Below are 20,369 nucleotides of genomic sequence, written 5' to 3'. Positions count from 1 at the left end.
GGAGGAGGATGCCGCCGCCGCCCTCCTGCTCCAGCCAGCCAGGGAGCCGCCCCGCCAGCCCCCTCCCCGGAGGCCCTCCTGAGCCTGGGAGGGAGGCCCGTGGAACGCAGGGAGACTGGCTTCGGAGCCGGCATCCCCCGGGCGGCGTAGCTCGAGGGGGCAAAGCACTGAGTCCTGCCGGGGAGGGGCCGCTGGCACCTGCCGAACCCACGGCTTCCTTTGGCTCCCCCCACCCAGGATGGCTCCGCAGGGGAGGGGCCGCTTGCACAGCACCTTCAGGCACTGCGAAACCCCCTGCTCTGCACCCCTTCTGCCGCACGCCCCCTGTGCCAAGGCGCTGACCTGGCAGTTCCAACCATCTTCCAAGTCCTAATTTAAATGTAGAGAATCGTGGAGTTGGAAGAGGACTCGTCCAGGGAGGGCTCATCTAGTCCAACCCCCTGCCTGAGGCGGGAAATCCTCCCGGACTAGAGCAACTCCAGCAGGTGCTTGTCCAGCCTCCGCTTGAATATCTCCAGTGAGGGAGGGTCCACCACCTTTCTCCTTCCACTGCCCAACCACCCTGACCCTCAGGAATTTTTTTGCTGATGTCTCATGGAAATCTCCTCTCTTGCAGTGGGTGCCCCCCCCCCCCGGTTCTAGTTCTAGGTCCATGTTTTGGTTTGCCATGAGCTTCTGAAGAAATCCTCCCTAGGACTGTTGGAAAAGCTGGCTTTCAATATTTCTGCATGGGGAAGCTGGCTGAGAACACGCCTCCAAACTGTGAAGGCCACTGCTTGCCTCAGTTGCAAAACTTGTAGATCAGCTGGAGACAGAGAACCACAGTCATAACCCTTGCCCAGGAAAAATCTGTCCACACCGCTGTGTTTATGTTCATTAACTGGGAACACGGAAAAACCAGAACGGGCCAGAACAGGCCCTAAATAAATAAAACAAATGCATAAAACAGTGGAATGTATTACAGACACAGGAGAACCATGTTTTAGCTTTGGGCCCATCCAATATTACGGGTTTATTAACCCCTTCACAGCCTGAACCCACCTGGAACTGGCCAGAACAGACACAACGTATCCTTGTGCAAGAGCCTGAGATGTTAGATACACAAGAGAACTTTTTTTTTTCTTTTTGGAAATGACATCCATGAAGTATTACAATTTAATCAACTCCTTTCATAGTAAGAACGTGTTTTAAACAAACAGTAGACTGGAATACTGTGGCATCAGGCAAAGCTGGACTGGTGGAAACTAGGTAGAATGGATGGAATAAATCATCCCCAGATTCTTTGTTCTGGGCTCTAAACAGTTTTGCTGGGAAAAGGAGCTGAAACAACCAGGGCCCAATCTTATCCAACTTTCCAGCACTGATGCAGCCCCAGTTAAGGGAACAAACATTCCCTTACTCTGAGGAGGCCCCTGAGTCTGCTCCCCAACCGAAGGATGCAGCATATACCCTGTTAGTACTGGAAAACTGGGTAGGATTGGGCCACAAGTTCTCTGTGAAGTGGACCAACCAGAATCAAAAGTCCCATTGAACTAATTGGGTGTGATATATACAACCACAAAACTTTTGCGCTACAACCTGTTTTCCAGGCCAACACCCATTTTCCAGTGAAGGAGACCAACCAAACCATCAGTGGTACCCAAACATTTTAGCATTGTGACTCACTTTTTAAACTGACACTCTGTTGGGACCCACCTAGCTTTACAAACCTAAAAAAAGTGTTACCCTTTACCAGCAGCTCAGGCCTCTGTTTTTATTCTTTTTACTATAGTGGGAGGGAGAACCACCTTCTGGAGCATTTATGAGCATTGGATCAGGACCATTCTGATAGCGTTGCATTCCCCTTCACCTGGCCTTTGCTAAGAGCTGAGGCACATTCACATAGATAGATAGATTAGATAGATTAGATAGATAGATTAGATAAATAGAGAGAGAGAGAGAGATAGAGAGAGAGAGAGAGAGATAGTATTTTTATCCCACCTTTCTCCCACACCAAAGGGAACTCAAGGCAGCTAACAATGTAAAAACATAAAAATACAATTCAATGTATATTAAAAAAATAATTTAAACATTGAAGCCATTAAAACGAACACCCAGGATCACAGCTATTAAGGTCTTCAGAGAGGGAATCGTTCTTAATTCCAGGGGAATTCCATAAGTGAGGCCCCACCACCAAGAAGGCTCTATTCCTAGCCACCACTCCCCCCTCACCTCTACTGGTGGTGGCACAATCAGATGGGTCCCCTCAGGTGACCTGAGAGGACAGGTAGGATTATATGGATGAAGGCAGTCCCTCAAATAACCTGGTCCTGAACCATATAGGGCTTCAAAAGTCAAAACTTGCACTTTGACATCAGCCCAGAAACGAACTGGCAACCAGTGTAGCTGCCAAAGCAATGGCCCAACTGAGTCGAACCAACATTTTTTTTTTAAGGCTTGTAAAGCTAGGTGGGTCCCAACACTTTAAAAAGTGGGTCCTGGTGCAAAGTTTGGGAACCACTGATCTATACCAATGGGAACTAAGAATTAGCTTGGTCTCCTTCACTAGAAAATGCCAGAAGTATGCCTCTGTTTTGCCCACTGAGGTGAGGCTCCCTGCAAAACTTAGCACTTTTCACCCCCTCTAGCTATTCCACTGGGCAGGTAAATCAATGATTTACCTTACTGATATATTTTACCAGTAAAATGCAGTTGTTTATTCAAAAGCTAAAAGGAGAAAACAATAAGGTGTGTGTGCATAAAGAGGATCAAAACAAGGTAAGGGGCAAACAGAAATGACAAAGAATATTATTGGTGGAGGTTGGCAAGGAGATCAAAATGCAAACAGCAAATACAAGAAATTCCCGAATTGAATGCTGTCCCTGTTCTAGCGAGTTCCTCCCTCTCTTCCCAACTCATGTGTGATGCTGCAGGGTGTGTGGGTGAGCCCTTCCCATGGAGCAGCTCTAACTTGTCATGTTGGACCAGAGAAACACACTAGCAATGCATCTGAGGCATGCCTACTCAAAAGTAAGTCCCATGATGTTAAAAGTGATTTCCTCCCTGGTAAGTGTATATAGCAGTGGTTCTCAAACTGGTGGGTCGCGACCCACCAGTTCGTGTAACGCTTCCCCCATCCCTTTAAGGGGCAGGGCAAGGTGAGGGAGGCAGCGATGCAATGCCCAGGATTGCGTCCCTAAGGGGGGGGCGAGGCGGGTGCTTTGCACTTACTTTCAGAAGGCAGGGCTGCAGCAGGCTACAGGAGGTGTGGGGAGCCCTGTGCAGCGCTCCCCAAGGCTTGGAATGTTCACTAAAAGTGGGCACAAACACCCGTTTTGCAGGAGGTGCTTTGTACCCACTTTTAGTGAACGTTCCAAGCCTTGGGGAGTGCTGCACAGGGCTCCCTGCACCTCCTGTAGCCTGCTGCAGCCCTGCCTTCTGAAAGCACGTGCAAAGCACCCCCCCTTAGCGACACGATCCTGAGGATCGCATCGCTGCCCTAGCCCCTCCCCCACAAGAACTTACTGAGAAGTAAAACTCCCTCAAAATTTCAGAACCACTGGTATATAAGATTGCAGCCAAACCTTCCTTCCGTGGAAGCTTAATTATGTGTGCACTTACCTGAGAGCATGCCCCACTTATTCCAGTAGGATTTGATTCTGCAAATAAACAACAACAACACCAGTATTTATATACTGCCTACCTGACCACTGGATTGCTGCTTTGGCTTTATTCAAGGCGGTTACATGGGCAGGCTTCTCTAACCTCAGGTCACAGGTCATTCTGGCTGCCGTCTCCTCCCACAGACAAAGAGCTTCAGAGCCAGCTTTGGGCCCAATCCTATCCAATTTTCCAGCACCAGTGCAGCCGCAATGCAACCCCAAGGTAAGGGAACAACATCTTGAGGAGGTCTCTGTGACTGCCTCCCCAACACAGGAAGCAGTACATACCCCATTGGCACAGCAGCACCTGCACTGGAAAATGGGATAGGATTGGCAGTAAAGAAGGCCAATTCTATGCTGGGGATCATTAGAAATTCACTGGGAACAAATGGCTAATATTATAATGCCATTGTACAAATCGATGGTAAGGCCACACCTGGAGTATTGCGCCCAGGGTGTTGAGTGTTGGGAGGGTTAGGACAGACAAAAGAAAATATTTCCTTACTCAGTGTGTGGTTGATCTGTGGAACTCCTTGCCACAGGATGTGGAGACAGCATCTGGCCTGGATGCCTTTAAAAGGGATTGGACAAGTTTCTGGAGGAAAAATCCATTACGGGTTACAAGCCATGATGTGTATGTGCAACCTCCTGATTTTAGAAATGGGCTATGTCAGAAGGCCAGATGCAAGGGAGGGCACCAGGATGAGGTTTCTTGTTATCTGGTGTGTTCCCTGGGGCATTTGGTGGGCCACTGTGAGATACAGGAAGCTGGACTAGATGGGCCTATGGCCTGATCCAGTGGCGCTGTTCTTATGCTCTTATCTACCCATTTTTCCAATTCATTCTCCAGCAAAGGGGAAACTGGACACAGTGAGGGTTTGTGGGTTCCAGTTAAAGAGCAGCTGGTAAGACCTGCCTGCTTGATGGCTGTTGAATCTGATGATTCTGTACTGTCAGTGATCCCTTCTCCCTTTCCAGTGATAAGAGAGGGATGTCAAGTGTGGGTAAAAATCAGGCTTTAGTGGGGGCAAGGAAGGCTTTAGGCTGACTCCATTTTGAACATCCTGCTCCATCTTGCATCTCTCTGAAAGTGGTCATTAGTGTGCTGGGAAAGGAATGTCTTATCTCAGTCTGATAGCAGCTGCACAGGATCGTGGCAACATTCCTATCCCTGCACAGCTGTGATGAGTCCAAGGACACCTTAATTAGGAAGATTGGAGATAGCTGTGGTTCTGATTGGGTGGAGTTGGAATGAGTGACCTGACAGTTGTGGAACCTTCTCAAAGGTTCAGCTGGATCTGCCTTTTCATTTATTACAAGCTGAAAGGTAAAGCAGTCCTCCATTGGGGGTCGGACTTCTTCCATTCCATCATGGCCGCCTTCCTGAACAGACATGGCGGCATAGGTTGAGAGATGCGTCCATTGCTTATGCCCAGTTGCTGAATCCCTTGGGTGAGTGTTAGGTTCAGTTGGGAAGGGGAGTGCCAAGGGCCACAAGAGCTGGTTCAGCCCACAGGGCAGTGGTTCCCAAACTTTTTAGACTGGTGCCTCCTTCACCTACTGGGCCATTGGCCGCAGCTCCTCATTAGGGCTACAGTACTATATATTGTATTGGGCGGTGGTTTTTTTTTTTTTTTTGAAAGGATTCTGTGGTTCCCCTGGTTGGTTTCTGCTGCTCCCCAGGCATCTGGCCTGGATGCCTTTAAAAGAGGATGGGACACGTTTCTGGATGAAAAATCCATTACGGGTTACAAGCCATAGATAGATATGTTCTTATGTTCCCGGGGCTTCCAATGATCTTGAACAGGTGACTTTCAGATGATATCTTTGGGCATAACTGCAGCTTTACCCTCTAGACAAAACCTCCTGCCCCCAGGATTTGTAAATGTGTATGAGCTGGTGCTGTAAAAAGCCTAGGTTTAATGGGAGTCCAACCGGATGGTATAAGATCATCTGGGCATCCCTAGTAACCCTTTAACCCAATGGTTTGCAAGCGTTTAATGTCGGGACCCACTTGTTAGAATGAGAATCTGTCAGGACCCACCAGAAGTGATGTCATTATCAGAAGTGACATCATCAAGCAGGAAAATTTTTAACAATCCTAGGCTGGAATCTAAGCACACTTACCAGGAGTGTCTATCATTGTTAGAAATATATACACAGTAACCTGTTAAAAGTACAGATATGTAACATTTGCCTAAATGCAGTCACATAGCAGTCTAATATATTAAAAATAAAATATTGAAATGAATGGGGACCCACCTGAAATGGGCTCATGACCCACCTAGTGGGTTCCGACCCACAGTTTGAGAAACACTGCTTTAACCTGATTGGGAGGGCTTCAATACACTTGACTGGCACATGCCAATCCCAGCAGATGGGATGGCTAGGGCTTGTTGCAGCAATTTTCAATTGGTGAGTCATGGTACATTGGTGTGCCATAAGAACAGCCCCACTGGATCAGGCCATAGGCCCATCTAGTCCAGCTTCCTGTATCTTACAGCGGCCCTCCCTTGCATTGGCATTCTGAGACCCACCAGAAATCGGATCCCGACCCACAGTTTGAGAACCACTGCATCTATATAGCCTATAGCTATGAAAGGTTCACAGGTGTGCTGTGGGAGTTTGGAGCATACTAGTTGAAAATCACTGAAAAACTCTTCTGGGTTCTATGACTCTGTTTCTAGGGTGACTGTAGTAACGAATTGTCTTCACCGAGCTGGAAGAGGGACAGACAATTTGTTACTACAGACAGTTGCTCTAGAAACATGACTGCAGAACCTGGAAGAGTTTCCCAGAAGTCAGAAGTGACATCACAAGAGGCGAAGGCCATAGAGAAGACCATTGAGGGCAGTGTGCTATCAGAAGAAAAGGGTTGGAAATTGCTGGTCTGTGGTCTTAGCTCAACCCAGACAGTGAAGGCATCCAAACCCCAAAATGCAAAAAATGGGGGGGAGGGGAGGCAAAGGATGGTGTGCAAGTCAAGATACAAACAAAACTAAACCAGAGTGTGACTTTCTGGGTAATTTCCCAATCCTAAATCAAATCACACTGGTCCAAGATCTTGGTCCTTCCAACCACATGAACCAGGCAGGCAGGCAGGCAGGTGACTCCCCCAAGAAGCATTTGATGTTCCTGCCAGAGCCACTGAGAGTTGGTGTTGGGCCTGGGACAAGATGCCCAGTTGGGCTTCCCCACTTCCTAAATTTTTCTACAAACCAGATGTTGCTACATTTTTAAAAACAAGTTTGTAATTGGCAGTTTTAACTTAACATGAGCAAGATTGAAACTCAATAAAAACATTGATCAGAAAAGGATCATTTCCTTACTTTGAGCAGTGCTACTGCGTTTCTTTTCTTCCACCTCAGCAAAGTCCTCCTCATTTGCTTTTTTTTTCTAATAATAATGCAGGGGCACCCAAGGACTGGCTTTCACCATCTCTGTCATTACTAGGCAATGATTTAGAAACAAAGCCCAGGTAAAATAAACTTGTCTGGCCTTTTTTGATTTTTTCTCTTTTAATTTCTATGCTCCAGACCTATATTTGTATTCAATGCTGTTAATTCCTCCTTCAAGCAATGCCAAAACACGTAGACTTGATCCAAGGCCATGTGTTCTGGGCACACACTAAACTAGGACAAGGGCTGGAGCTGACCCTTGGGGCCTGGGAAGTCTGTGAACCAAATTGGGAGTAACCCATTGTTGGAAACTCGTAGTTCTGGTCTGAAGGTGCACCTTTCACTTTGCCATGTTTGAACTGTGGAATTGTTTGAATTGTACTAATTCATACTGGTGCTTATGGAGAAGACCAGAGCTGCATTTCCACCACAGCGCTAATCCATTTTCAAACACTTCTGTTCCCCCAATGCATGGAGGGGGTGGGATCTGTTAGGGAATCTGAGAGCTGGTAGAGCTACCCTTAATGAACAACAGTCTCCAGTATGCATTGGGGGAACAGAAGTGAAAGTGGATTAAAGCTATAGTAGAAACACAGCCCTGGATAGGCTAAGACTGAGACACCCACATTTATTTTGTAATAAACGTGAACTGTATAGTTTGTATAGTCATGGCCCAGCCCCCAGGAAGCCTGGGCCCCTGGGATATTGTCCCCTCTCTCCCTGTGTCTGTTTTCTGACAATGAACCAGGGCAAATGAATGCATCGCCCACTTCATGTAATTTCTAGGCCTTACCTTAGCTTTACCTGTGGAATTGGTGTCATCTGATCCCTTTGACTGTCCTACTTTTGGGGATCAGATCACTGGGAAGGTCATATTCCAGCTCCTTTTTCCCCCCAGGAAACCATTTACCAAAACACAGGAATAGGGTGTGTTTTGTGACTTACAATATGACTCCCAAATTGACCTTGCGAATTCGGTCATTCTGCCTCACTGTGAAGTTGATATTTTGGGCCCCTTTTCCAGAAAACAGTTTTTAGCCTAAAATGGGTACTAGGAATAGTTCTGTGGCTTATTCTGACTCTCCCCCCCTAGTCTGTTCTTATGTGTGAGTCTAGCTTTGTCTGATGTCTCAGCACCAGTCATCCAAATCTCTTGTTCGTTAAAAATAAACATGTAAGAATTTCTGGTTGCTGGTTAAGTTTCATTTCATTTTCTGAGGGGGTTAAGGGGGCTTGCATCTCAGACAGGGGTCTCCAAATGTTTCAGTACAAAAGCCACATCATATATTTTATGCACATTTGCAAGCTGAAGACAAAATCTGTTTTATAAATGAATGAATGAAAGTTAATGAATGAACAAGTTTTATTTGGATCTTTTTTTGTAATCTGCACATGAATCTAAAAGGGAAATTTAGCCGCCTTGGGTGCCCTTTGGGGAGAAAGGTGGAATACAAATTGAATTAATAATAATAACAGGGAACAGTATATTGTAAGATGACAAACCTTGTCTGTGGTCTAAAAGATATAATTACCACACAGAAGGAGGAGGGGCATCAAATTTAATCAAAGATGAAAGGGAAGGAAATAACACACGACAACTCAGTTAAACAATTCAAAATAGCATGTGCACAATCATCTATTCTAACCATGAGGAAAGTGTATTGTTTAAACCAGGTCTTATGTTTCAAAGGCAGAGGTGAATAGAGGTCAGGCTCACAGGATTCTCTTGGTTAGATCTTTCTTGTTTTGTTTTATTAGATCTACCCAAGATCTACCAACTGAAGGCAACAAGTGCAAAGCAGTGGCTCAGCAACAGAGTTTGATTCAAAGGATTGTTACCAGGATTGGGGATCAGTTGCCTGCTGCACCCCAGGGGACCCTACACTGGAAGAGCTTGTTACCAACAGCCCAGTCCTAACTGGTCTGCGACCTAACCTAACCTAACTGTGGTCCTAACTGTCCGCAGCTGCGATACAAGGACATCTGCAAGAGGGATCTGAAGGCTTTAGGAGTGGACCTCAACAAGTGGGAAACCCTGGCCTCTGAGCGGCCCGCTTGGAGGCAGGCTGTGCAGCATGGCCTTTCCCAGTTTGAAGAGACACTTTGCCAGCAGTCTGAGGCAAAGAAGGAAGGCCCATAGCCAGGGAGACAGACCAGGGACAGACTGCACTTGCTCCCGGTGTGGAAGGGATTGTCACTCCCGGATTGGCCTTTTCAGCCACACTAGACGCTGTGCCAGAACCACCTTTCAGAGCGCGATACCAGAGTCTTTCGAGACTGAAGGTTGCCAACACAAGTCCTAACTAAATGTCCAGCATGGATGCAGTAGTGCCAAAGGGGCACACACCGCATCCTGCGGTAGGGGTGGGCAGCCATGCAGAAAATGAGCGTCATCATATTTAGGCTCCCACTAGAATGGAAAGTGTCCTGTGCATGCCAAAATTTGCTTGTGCAGCAGCTGTGTCCTTTACACTCCTTTGTGGTAAGCAGATCCACAAGACATAGAGCTAGTGTAGCAGGCCAGTTTCTTCCCAGATTTGACACCATGTTTAGGAGTGTCATGTATGCATTCCTTGGCCCAGCACACATGGCTTTCAGTAGCAGTAGTAGCAGCTGCGAACCCGGCATCCCATGCGGGTAGTGAGACCAGGTGAGATAGGAAAACATAAGATCTCAGGAGATTTCTGGACCTCTTTCGATGGCTCTTGGCCCCCCTTTTTGACTCTGGGCCTGGGTAAAAATTACCCCTTTGTCCCCTTTCATGGGCCCTGGTGGTGAGGCTGCAAAATGAGACAATAGGGTCCAGTGAAGGCCATTGCCAGTGAATCCATCCCCTCCTGCAGCCTTCCCATTCCTCATTCTTTCATTCCTTACCTGCTCCACTGGCCAACTTTTTAGCCAAAAAGTTTGGTACCAACTTTTTTCGTGGGAGTGTACTGATTTAGGACAAAAGGAAGGCAAGTCCACCTCTGTGAATGAAGAAACAGGGATCTTGGGTATGAAAGCTGGATCTGGCTTAAGATCTTCTTATCCTTATGAAAAATGCCAGGACTTGGAAGGACCCCCAGTTTTCCTACCCCTCCCCCACACTGTTGTGTTTGCCAAGAGAAAGAGGGCTTTAAAGATAACATATCAGGAAAAAGTGTTGAGGTCTGAGGTACAGGTGGAGCCACAGCAACACAGATATGGTTCAATGTGTGCCAAACAGGTCAGTCGGTGTCTTGTTCTGTGAAAATGCAGGGGCAAAAACTGCTATTTTACATTCCACGCCCAGGAAGTACAGTTGGGGACAAATGCAAAGTAAAAATACCTTCAAAACACTTCCGCTAAAGACTGGAAGCCACAAGCAATTTCCTGAACCGCACCGTGAAGAGCTTTGAAGGCCAGAAATGATCACAAAAAGTCCCTAACTGAAGACTTCAACAATTTTTTTCCCCTCTCACTTTAATGGAGAGGTAAAGTTGTCCTTGGCTTTGATTTTCCCAAACAGCCTTTTTCCTTTGCTGAACTGAATCCAAAATAGCAAGTGAATGTTAAAGCGGTGAGCTGTTCAGGCATTTAATCAGCACAACTCGGTCTTAGCCAAGGGCCCACTACAGCCTCCATACTGTGTTCAGAAGCTGATCAAGCTCTCCTCAATGGGAAGAAGTTTGGCGTGGGGTTTGGAAGGTTTTGGAGAAGGAGTTTGGAAGGCTAGCTGGGAACAGACAGGTCGATTTGCACCTCAGAAAGCTCACACCGCTCTGCCTTCAGGTTGTGAAGACGTGATGGCAGGAGCAGACCCTCTGTGTTCCCCCACATGACCTGCTACATCATCTATACTACACTCAATCTAATCATTGAAACATCTTTGGGGTCAGGAAGCTGGTGACCTTAGTAGATCAAGCTGGCCTAAGGGAGCTCAACACTATCAGCATCTTTTCACATTCTGTTCAAAATCAGTGCAGAGTCTGCTGTTTTTCTTTCTTATGAGTTCATATTTTTGTCCCATAGCTCCCAAATGTGGAAATTTTGCATAGCCATTCATGCTCAAGAGCATAGAACATTCACACAAGATGGTTTGAAAGTGTGTGACTCTTTAAGCATACAATATAAAATCTGTTCAGTCAAGTCAATATTGGCTTTCTGGCAGTGCAATCCGATCCATGCCTACTCAGAAGTAAGTTTAGGGCCCAATCCTAAGGGTGTGCTATGCTGGTGGAACATGAGTTCCACAAGCATAGTGTGCTTTCCTGCTGCTGCAGCTGAACCTGGCTGGCACTAGAAGTGGCAAACAGCCATGTCCACATAGCGACAGACTAGTTGCCCACCACCTAGGTGAGGCCATACAAGGCTGGAGGGAGGCGGGGAAGGGTGGAACAGAGCTGGGGTGAGCAAAATGGGGTGGTGGCAGGGGGTGGGGAGAAAGGCACATAGGGCCCAGGAAGGGGGTAGGTTCAACAGCAACACCCCACTTAATCCTGACCACCTTCCCCAGCCTGATCCACCTCCATGGGTCAATGCGGATTTGTGCCACTGATATCACTGGCACAGGTCTGAATGGACTCACCTGGTCCAAAGGGGCTTGCCCTGGGGCAAGGTAACAAGTGTTCCTTTACCCCAAGGAGGCCTCTGGGGTCTAAAACGTCCCTGCAAGATTCAGTGGATGCCACGTTAGCACCACTGATTGGCGAATCATGGTGGATTGGGCTGCCCACAAGAAGGAAGTTGAGTTCAACAGAACCTACTCCCAGGGAAGTGTGTATAGGATTGTTGCCTACAAATAGGGACAGCACTAATCTTAGATTCCCTCTACCTTATATTCATATCATCATAGTAGCCTAAGTTCATCATAGGACAAAGTTCCAAACAACACAGTCCTGGAACATGCTGGAATCCCTAGCATGTATTCACTGCTGAAACAGAGACGCCTGCATTGGGTCGGTCATGTCGTGAGAATGGATGATGGCCGGATTCCAAAGGATCTCCTCAATGGAGAACTCGTGCAAGGAAAGCGCCCTACAGGTAGACCACAGCTGCGATACAAGGACATCTGCAAGAGGGATCTGAAGGCCTTAGGAGTGGACCTCAACAGGTGGGAAACCCTGGCCTCTGAGCAGCCCGCCTGGAGGCAGGCTGTGCAGCATGGCCTTTCCCAGTTTGAAGAGATGCTTGGCCAACAGTCTGAGGCAAAGAGGCAAAGAAGGAAGGCCCATAGCCAGGGAGACAGACCAGGGACAGACTGCACCTGCTCCCAGTGTGGAAGGGATTGTCACTCCCGAATTGGCCTTTTCAGCCACACTAGACGCTGTTCCAGAACCACCTTTCAGAGCGCGATACCATAGTCTTTCGAGACTGAAGGCTGCCAACAACATAGTAGCCTACCCTGACAGAACTCTTTGGCATGGGTCAGAAGAGTTCAGTGGACATTTTGGGCAGACAAAAGCTATGCCCACTCTGTTTCACTGTGAGTTTTTAATCTGCCCATCATAAATGCCATCAGGTGGAAGGGGGCAATGCTAACATGTGAACAGAGAGGACTATTCTATTCTTAGGAAATGCAAAATGTCATCCTCTTGCAGGAACTGTGCTTTGCGCAAGCCAATTTTAATGGCTGAGTGGGTTTCAGAAGGTCAGAGGAATGAGATTCGTAGTTTCAAATCTTGCCTTGCATTTTAAGCAAGTTGCTCTTGAACTATTTCCCCTGCCAAGCTCTGCATGTATCCATAGCCTGCAGCGGAGCAAGGCAAACACAATGCATTTCTTCCTCTAGAAATAAACTGTGGCCTTAAAGCCCTCCTAGCACAACATGACAAGTGCAAATTACATAAGTAGCAAAAGGGGAGCATCAATAAGCATCAATTAGCAGGGGTAACTGTCTTATGATACATGGAAATGAGAGCTGAACTCGTATTAACACCTTATTGGTTTCATGCTGTATCATAATAACATGTCATTGCCACATGTCAATAACATGATAATATGTCACTGTTTCTCAAAACAATCAGTCTCACAGGTCAGTTTTGAGTTAAGCAAATCCACTTTTTGTTCCACAAGGCAGTTATTTTCATTTTCTGGTTAACTGACCATAACTTTTGATAGAAAACAGATATTCCGGTGCAGTTTGTTTCATTGCATTCTGCATTAAATTACCTTTCCAATGATATATAACATGATGGTGTTATTCATACATACCAAGATTTTCACAATTTTGGTCACTAGTGTCCAGCTCAGCTTGTTGCCCCCCCCTAAAGCTTGATGCCCAGTGCAACTGCTACCCCCTGCACCGTCTTAGCTATACCACTGCTTCAGGGTGTTGGGTGAAAAGTCATATACCTACTGGCTTAGAGGGTTAGCGGCAGCAACAAACCAGCCAGTTGGCAAGACTGCACCCTCTCAGTGGCTAGGTGCGTCTCTGGCTTGAGACAGCAAACCGCACACTGTGACTGTATACTGCTGATGGAGACCGAGAGAATCATAGGCATGACCGCACCAAGCTGCTTCTGATTGGACAGCAGGGATCAGCAGGTCTTTTGCACAATAGCTGACTTGTTCCATAGCAAGAAGCGTCTGAGCCATGAAAACCTGGAATATCAGCAACAGTCTTCTCGAAAGCCCATCACATTACATCTCTCCAGATTTTACCAGTTACTACCTAAAGGAGTCAGACTAGGAATAACCCCTAATAATTCAAATCATTACCTCTTATTCCATTCTCTCTCTTAGATGAGTTTATTTTATTTTAATCTGTGAACTGGGATAACGGGGTGAATAGGTGAATAGAATGGGAAACTTGCTTCATGTGTAGAAATATCCAGTTTGGGGGTGAGAGAAATCACCATGTATGTTAAACTGTTGCTGGAAGTTCTGGCCAATTCACGATGGCTTAGGAGGGCCAGTGAGAGGTGCTAAAACTGGGGCAAGTCAGGGGGTGTGGCCTGTAGATTTCATTAAGGGAAACCACAGCTATTATGGCCACAGAATTATGGACCATAATTCAAGCACTGCTTGCCCATCTCCCGAGCGCATGGGTTGTGAGTGCTTGCATGCCTCACACAGCAGTGCTGCTGCTTTTCGAAGGACTCCAGTGGGGAGGCTCTGCCTCACCTGCCTCTCCACCCACTGCTCGTCCCTGATGTGTACATACATATACATGCAGCTACATACATATGCATCCATATTTGTTCGACTTTGGACCGTCTTCCTGCTTTGTTCTGAACAGTGGGGCTCTTTCTCACCCTCAGGAGGGCGTCTAGCTGCCACACAGCAGTCTTCTAAACTAATACAGGATTTTTGCTGTTCCAGCTGTTTCATTGCAACAGGGCCACCCTGAGTCACAATGCCTGGAGACTAAGCTGACTATGACTCATTGCTACATCTATTCCAAGAGGAATTTGGGAACGAAAAGGAATATAAATGAAATTTTAAGATGCAAAGCATTTTCTATTCTGGCCTGCTTTAAATGTCAGATTACTGCCTATTGGAGTTGGGCACAGCAAATGACGAACACAGAGATTTGACTCTGGACAGTTTATAGCTATGGGAGGTCTAAAACTCCGGAGAGTATGGAAAGTCTGCAAACCCAAGAAAAAGACTGCATCTGCTCTCCGTGCTATGGCCTAATGCTAGCAGCCAGGAGCAAATGAATGCGTCTTGGGCTGTGATGCATAGAAGAGGCCCACTAGATACTAGAAGTATCTAGTCCATCTTCTCAGACAAGGACAGGACCACTGTTGTTTTGCAGCACTCCACAAGCTAAGTCCATCATTGAGAAAGTCATGCAGATGAAAATTTTCTAAGTGTTTTCCCTGAAGAGCTGGTTTTCTGAGTGCAGAGATTTTTTTCTTTATGAAGCATTCTATCACATGGTCCTCCACCTGTAGTCCGAAGTGGTACAGGCTAGGTGTACAAGAGCTACACCTAGCGTATAGCGTACACCTAGTTTAGGTAAGAGCCCCCCAGAACTCACGCTCTATGCAGAGAACTCCATGTATAGAGAAGACTGGCATGTTTGCGTAAGGAAGAAGGCTAAGTTGACCATGTTTATTCTGTCCTCCTGACAGGCTGATCTTCTGCTTGGAGAGAGACTGGGACTCCCTCCAGCACCAGGTACTGTACAAGTGAGCAGATGGCCTCATGGCAGTCAAATCCACAAGTGGGCAGAGAATGGAAACTTCAGTTGTGACTGAAGTGGTGAGTGTGACTGAGGCTGCGATCCTATCCCCACTTTCTTGGGGGTAAGCCCCACTGAACATAAAAGGACTAAGGGTGCAATCCTAACTGCACCTAGGCTGGCGCTCGTTTGTGCCTCCTCAGGAATCTGCTGGGCCATCACAGGGATGCACGCCAGCCCACGGAGGCTGAATCCAGCCTCCACGCCGACCACGTTGCTGAGCTCAGCCAACGCAGGGGTCTGGGGAGGGTGGGGAGTAGGTGGGAGGGTGGTGTTCCAAGGTGGGGAGTGGGAGGTGGGGCTGGGACCGGGAAGTTATGCCAGATCCCAACCCTGTTTCCGAAGCACCGTGGAGCGGCTTGAAGCCACTCTGTTCTCCTCGAACTTGTGCCACCTCCTGAGGTGGCACAAGTCCAAGGAGACCCATTGGGACTGTGGTGGCTTACCTGATGGTAAGGGGAAGAGTTTCCCCTTGCCTTTCACTGAGCCCCTTCTGGCCCCAATCTTGCACTGGATTCAGCAAAGGCCTCCTGACCTGCCTGTTCCAGCACAAGATAGGATTGCTCTGTTACTCTCTGAGTAGATATGCATAGGGTTCTGCTGTAAGGGGAGCTGGCAGAGACATCTGCCCTGGGCAGTGGTGCAAAATGTGCATCAAAAGCCATGTCACATTATTAAAACATTATATTATGCTCTTTTTTGCTTGTTTGGCATGTGACAAGTATGCATGTATTTCAAGATAGCAAATGAAAAGCCAGATATCAGCGTGCTCAGAGGCTTGGCATGTGAGAAAGAAGGGCAAGATTGGCTGCAGGAGCTACAGCGAGCGGTGCAACATTCCAGGGCCAGGAGTGTTCTAGGACATAAGAACAGCCCCACTGGATCAGGCCATAGGCCCATCTAGTCCAGCTTCCTGTATCTCACAGTGGCCCACCAAATGCCCCAGGGAGCACACCAGATAACAAGAGACCTCATCCTGGTGCTCTCCCTTGCATCTGGCATAGCCCATTTCTAAAATCAGGAGGTTGCACATGCACATCATGGCTTGTAACCCGTAATGGATTTTTCCTCCAGAAACTTGTCCAATCCCCTTTTAAAGGCGTCCAGGCCAGTTGCCATCACCACATCCTGTGGCAAGGAGTTCCACAGACCAACCACACGCTGAGTAAAGAAATATTTTCTTTTGTCTGTCCTAACCCCCCAAACACTCAATTTTAGTGGATGTCCCCTGGTTCTGGTGTTATGTGAGAGGGAAAAGAGCGTCTCTTTATCCACTTTATCCTTCCTGTGCATAATTTTGTATGTCTCAATCATGCCCCCCCTTAGGCACCTCTTTTCTAGGCTGAAGAGGCCAAACGCCGTAGCCTTTCCTCATAAGGAAGGTGCCTCAGCCCAGTAATCATCTTAGTCGCTCTCTTTTGCACCTTTTCCATTTCCAGTGGAGGCAGTTAGGAGGCAGTTACCAACCTGTGACAGTTCAAACGATCTTACCTGTCACTCCAACATACCCTGCAGGGCAGGGCAGTGTTTTCAGAGCATATTGCTAGCAGCTGAGTGGGTCTGGTCTGGTCCCACAAGGACAAGGAGAGAAAAAGGGGGATGTTGACTGTTACCTGTGTGGTATTAAGGGTCTCTTGTGAGCACACGTAAGTCAGGAGAAAAAGGAATGGCAGCCCATCAGAAGCCAAATGCATGATCCAGAGGGGTAAGCTGCATTGTCTGTTGCAGACCAAACACACAAAGGGCCTTGCGACCCCAGGAAGAATGCCAGATGCGGTGGCATAGCTGGAGGGGGGATGAAGCACTCAGGCTGGCAGGGAGGTGGGCGAGCAGCCCCTCCCTTCAGAGTCATTCCCGGTGGAGGGGGGCAAAATGGAGCTGTTTGGCTCTGTTTTGCCCCCCTGCTGGGAACGGCTCCGAAGGGAGGGGATGCTTGCCCACCTCCCTGCCAGCCTGAGTGCTCCATCCCCCCTCCAGCTATGCCACTGGCCAGATGCAAGGGAGGGCACCAGAATGCAGGTGCTTTGTGGTCTTGTGTGCTCCCTGAGGCACCTGGTGGCCCACTGTGAGATACAGGATGATGGACTAGCTGGGCCCTGGGCCTGATCAACAGGGCTCTTCTTAGGTTCTTAGGAAGCCAAGCAGCCTGGTTGCGTCACCAGCTTTTGTGGCCTGGAACCCATTTTGTCAAGCTGCGTCACATCATGTGACTGATGAAGTGGGGTCCAGTATGCAGAAGCAGCTGCTGCCATAAATCGGTGCACCTTTCAGATGCCTCAAGACTCCACTCTCTCCTGGCATGGTGATTCCCCAAGAGCATGCTTGCATGAGTTCAGAGATCATGCTAGGGTGGCTCAAGAACTAAATACATCTTAATAATTAAATGTTTCTGTAAACGCATGCATGTGAAATTGAGCTGGGAGGTTGGGTACTGAGCCCCCCCCCCCCGACTGAAGTAATCTTTTTTCAGATTTCGTGTTAAAGCAGCAGTTCTCAAATGCCTGTTTAGAATCTGAGCCAGGGTTTGAGCCAGGGTTGAGTTAGAGGGGCTGTCAGAAACAAAGCACCTGCATTTGGAGGGCTTTTGCTTCCAGTTCCGTAACTGCGAAGTCATCACCATAAAATGCACAGCACCTCAAAGGTCAGTGAGAGAAAGGAGGGGTTGTAAACCAGCACAGGAAATTGGCTTCTTTTGCAAATCCGATTCCTAAGGCATTGCGTTGCATCAGTAACATCTTGCTTAGTGACCGTTTCATGGAGTCAGAAGGAGCACTCAAGACCAAGTGCTCCTTGAAGCCTGCAAGGAGTCCAAGATCCTGCTTGCAGCCTGCAGTGGCTCTGGCAGCCACAGGAATCTCATCCAGGACCTAACGCAGAACCTCTTGGAGGCTCCTGTTCCTAGGCTCCCCACCCAGTGAATGCCAGCTCTTCTCATGAGACTGGCAGCAAGGTGATGGCCCCCCATGTCAGTGCAGAGAGGCCAAGGTCCTCTCCCAACCCTTCTCAGGCCAAGGCTGCCTTTGCATCCAGAGAGTACTATGGGTCTACTCAGATCTGTAGGGCTTTCAAGCACGGCAGGGGGAATAGGATCCCCCCTATGATGTGCAACCTCCTGATTTTAGAAATGGGCTATGTCAGAATGCCAGATGCAGGGGAGGGCACCAGGAAGCAGTTCCTTTGCTGTCTTGTGTGCTCCCTGGGGCATTTGGTGGGCCGCTGTGAGATCCAGGAAGCTGGACTAGATGGGCCTACGGCCTGATCCAGTGGGGCTGTTCTTATGTTCTTATAGGATACAACAGCCACTGAGACAGCAATCCCTGCCCCCTCCTGGGCCTTATCCACTCCCAAGCCACTCTTCCCCATCCTCAAATGCCCCTGCCTTCCCCCCTCCACTACTCCAGAAAGCCTTTTCTCCAATCGGCTATCTACTCACCATCCTGGGTTCCCAGTGGCCAGCCAAGCAGCATGGAGTCCCAGCAGCACGTGCCACTGGCCTTAGTGCTGGCGCCTTCCATCTCCTGCCCACCATGAAGTGCCTTATAGTACTTTCGTGACAGCCTTCAACTGGGCAGCATACTCAGAGCGACACTGCCCTGGCATAGGATTGGGCCCAAAGCTGTCTCCATCCCATAACCAGGTTAGACTGAAACAGGCTAAGTAGCCACAATTGTGCTGCTTCTCCACAACAGCTGACTGAAGTCAGTCACTGCACTACAATCCGAAGCATCCTTTCCTGGGAACCAATGATGCTGAATCCACTGCAGTTTAGTACTGAGTAAACCTCACTATTAGGAGTGTGCTTTGCAGGTCCCTTTTCTTGGTGGCTGATCAGGATTCTCTCTCTTTTCCAGAAGGCAATGGACAAGGCAGTGAAATTTGGAGGGAGCCATTTAGGGTGTTGCCAGAACTGGCCATACTTGAGGTTGAGCAAATAAAATGCCCTCAGTGTGCAAAAACCTTCAGCAGAGAATCCAAACTTAGAAGACATCCCAGAACCCACACGGGAGAAACAGCACAAGTGCTTGGAATGTGGAAAGAGCTTCAGTCAGAGCTCAGACCTGACAGTGCATCAAAGAATTCACACGGGGAGAAACCCTATATGTGTAGGGAGTGTGGAAAGAGTTTCAGTGTTAACGGAAATCTGACAGTCTATCAAAGAAGCCACACGGGAGAGAAACCCTATATGTGCAGGGAGTGTGGAAAGAGCTTCAGTCGGCGCTCATGCCTGACAGTGCATCAAAGAATCCACACAGGGGAGAAGCCATATATTTGCAGGGAGTGCGGAAAGAGCTTCAGTCAGAGTGGACATCTGATGGTGCATCAAAGAACCCACACAGGGGAGAAACCCTATATGTGTAGGGAGTGTGGAAAGTGCTTCAGTCAGAGCTCAGACCCGACAGTGCATCAAAAATCCCACACGGGAGAAGCCGTATATATGCAAGGAGTGTGGAAAGAGCTTCAGTCAGAGCTCACACCTGATGGAGCATGAAAGAACCCACAGAGGGGAGAAACCCAAAATGTGCAGGGAGTGTGGAAAATGTTTCAGTCAGAGTGGACATCTGATGGTGCATCAAAGAACCCACACAGGGGAGAAACCCTATATGTGCAGGGAGTGTGGAAAGTGCTTCAGTCGGAGCTCAGAACTGACAGTGCATCAAAGAATCCACACAGGGGAGAAACCTTTCCACACTCCCTACATGTACGAGAGAGTATATGAGCTTCGGTGTGAACAGAAACCTCACAGTGCATCAAAGAACCCACACAGGGGAGAAGCCATATATGTGCAGGGAGTGTGGAAACCACTTCAGTCGAAGCTCACACTTGATGGTACATCAAAGAAGCCACACAGGGAGTATGGAAAGAGCTTCAGTTAGAACTCAAAACTGACAGTGCATCAAAGGAGTCTCTCAGTGAGGTGCTCTCTGAATAGGTCCCCAAATGCTTTGTGGGGACAGGGAATTTCCTCATAAAAGTGTTCTTTTTCCTTTCTCAACAACAAAAACTGCAAAATGAATAGTCTAATATAGGCTATTTGGAAACAAACTTGCTGCCAGTGAGGATTCCTTGACACAGGCAAGGCACGTTCTAGTTGCTGAGAGCCTGGCTGCCACCATGAGGGCTCACAGCTGGCGCACCGGTTTGGACTCCTGAAATGTGCTTGCATCATGTGTAATTCAG

At 48.0% G+C, this 20,369-nt stretch overlaps 1 pseudogene; it reads left to right on the top strand.

The window, feature by feature from the left end:
- Positions 1–3,851: 3,851 nt before the first annotated feature.
- Positions 3,852–20,078, top strand: LOC136656112 (zinc finger protein ZFP2-like; annotated as a pseudogene).
- The last annotated feature ends 291 nt before the right edge of the window (positions 20,079–20,369 follow it).

The sequence above is a fragment of the Tiliqua scincoides genome, chromosome 6 (genome assembly GCF_035046505.1).
Source record: "Tiliqua scincoides isolate rTilSci1 chromosome 6, rTilSci1.hap2, whole genome shotgun sequence".
Taxonomy (NCBI): domain Eukaryota; kingdom Metazoa; phylum Chordata; class Lepidosauria; order Squamata; family Scincidae; genus Tiliqua; species Tiliqua scincoides.
Note: the sequence above shows the minus strand (reverse complement) of the source record. Positions and strands in the feature narration are given on the sequence as shown.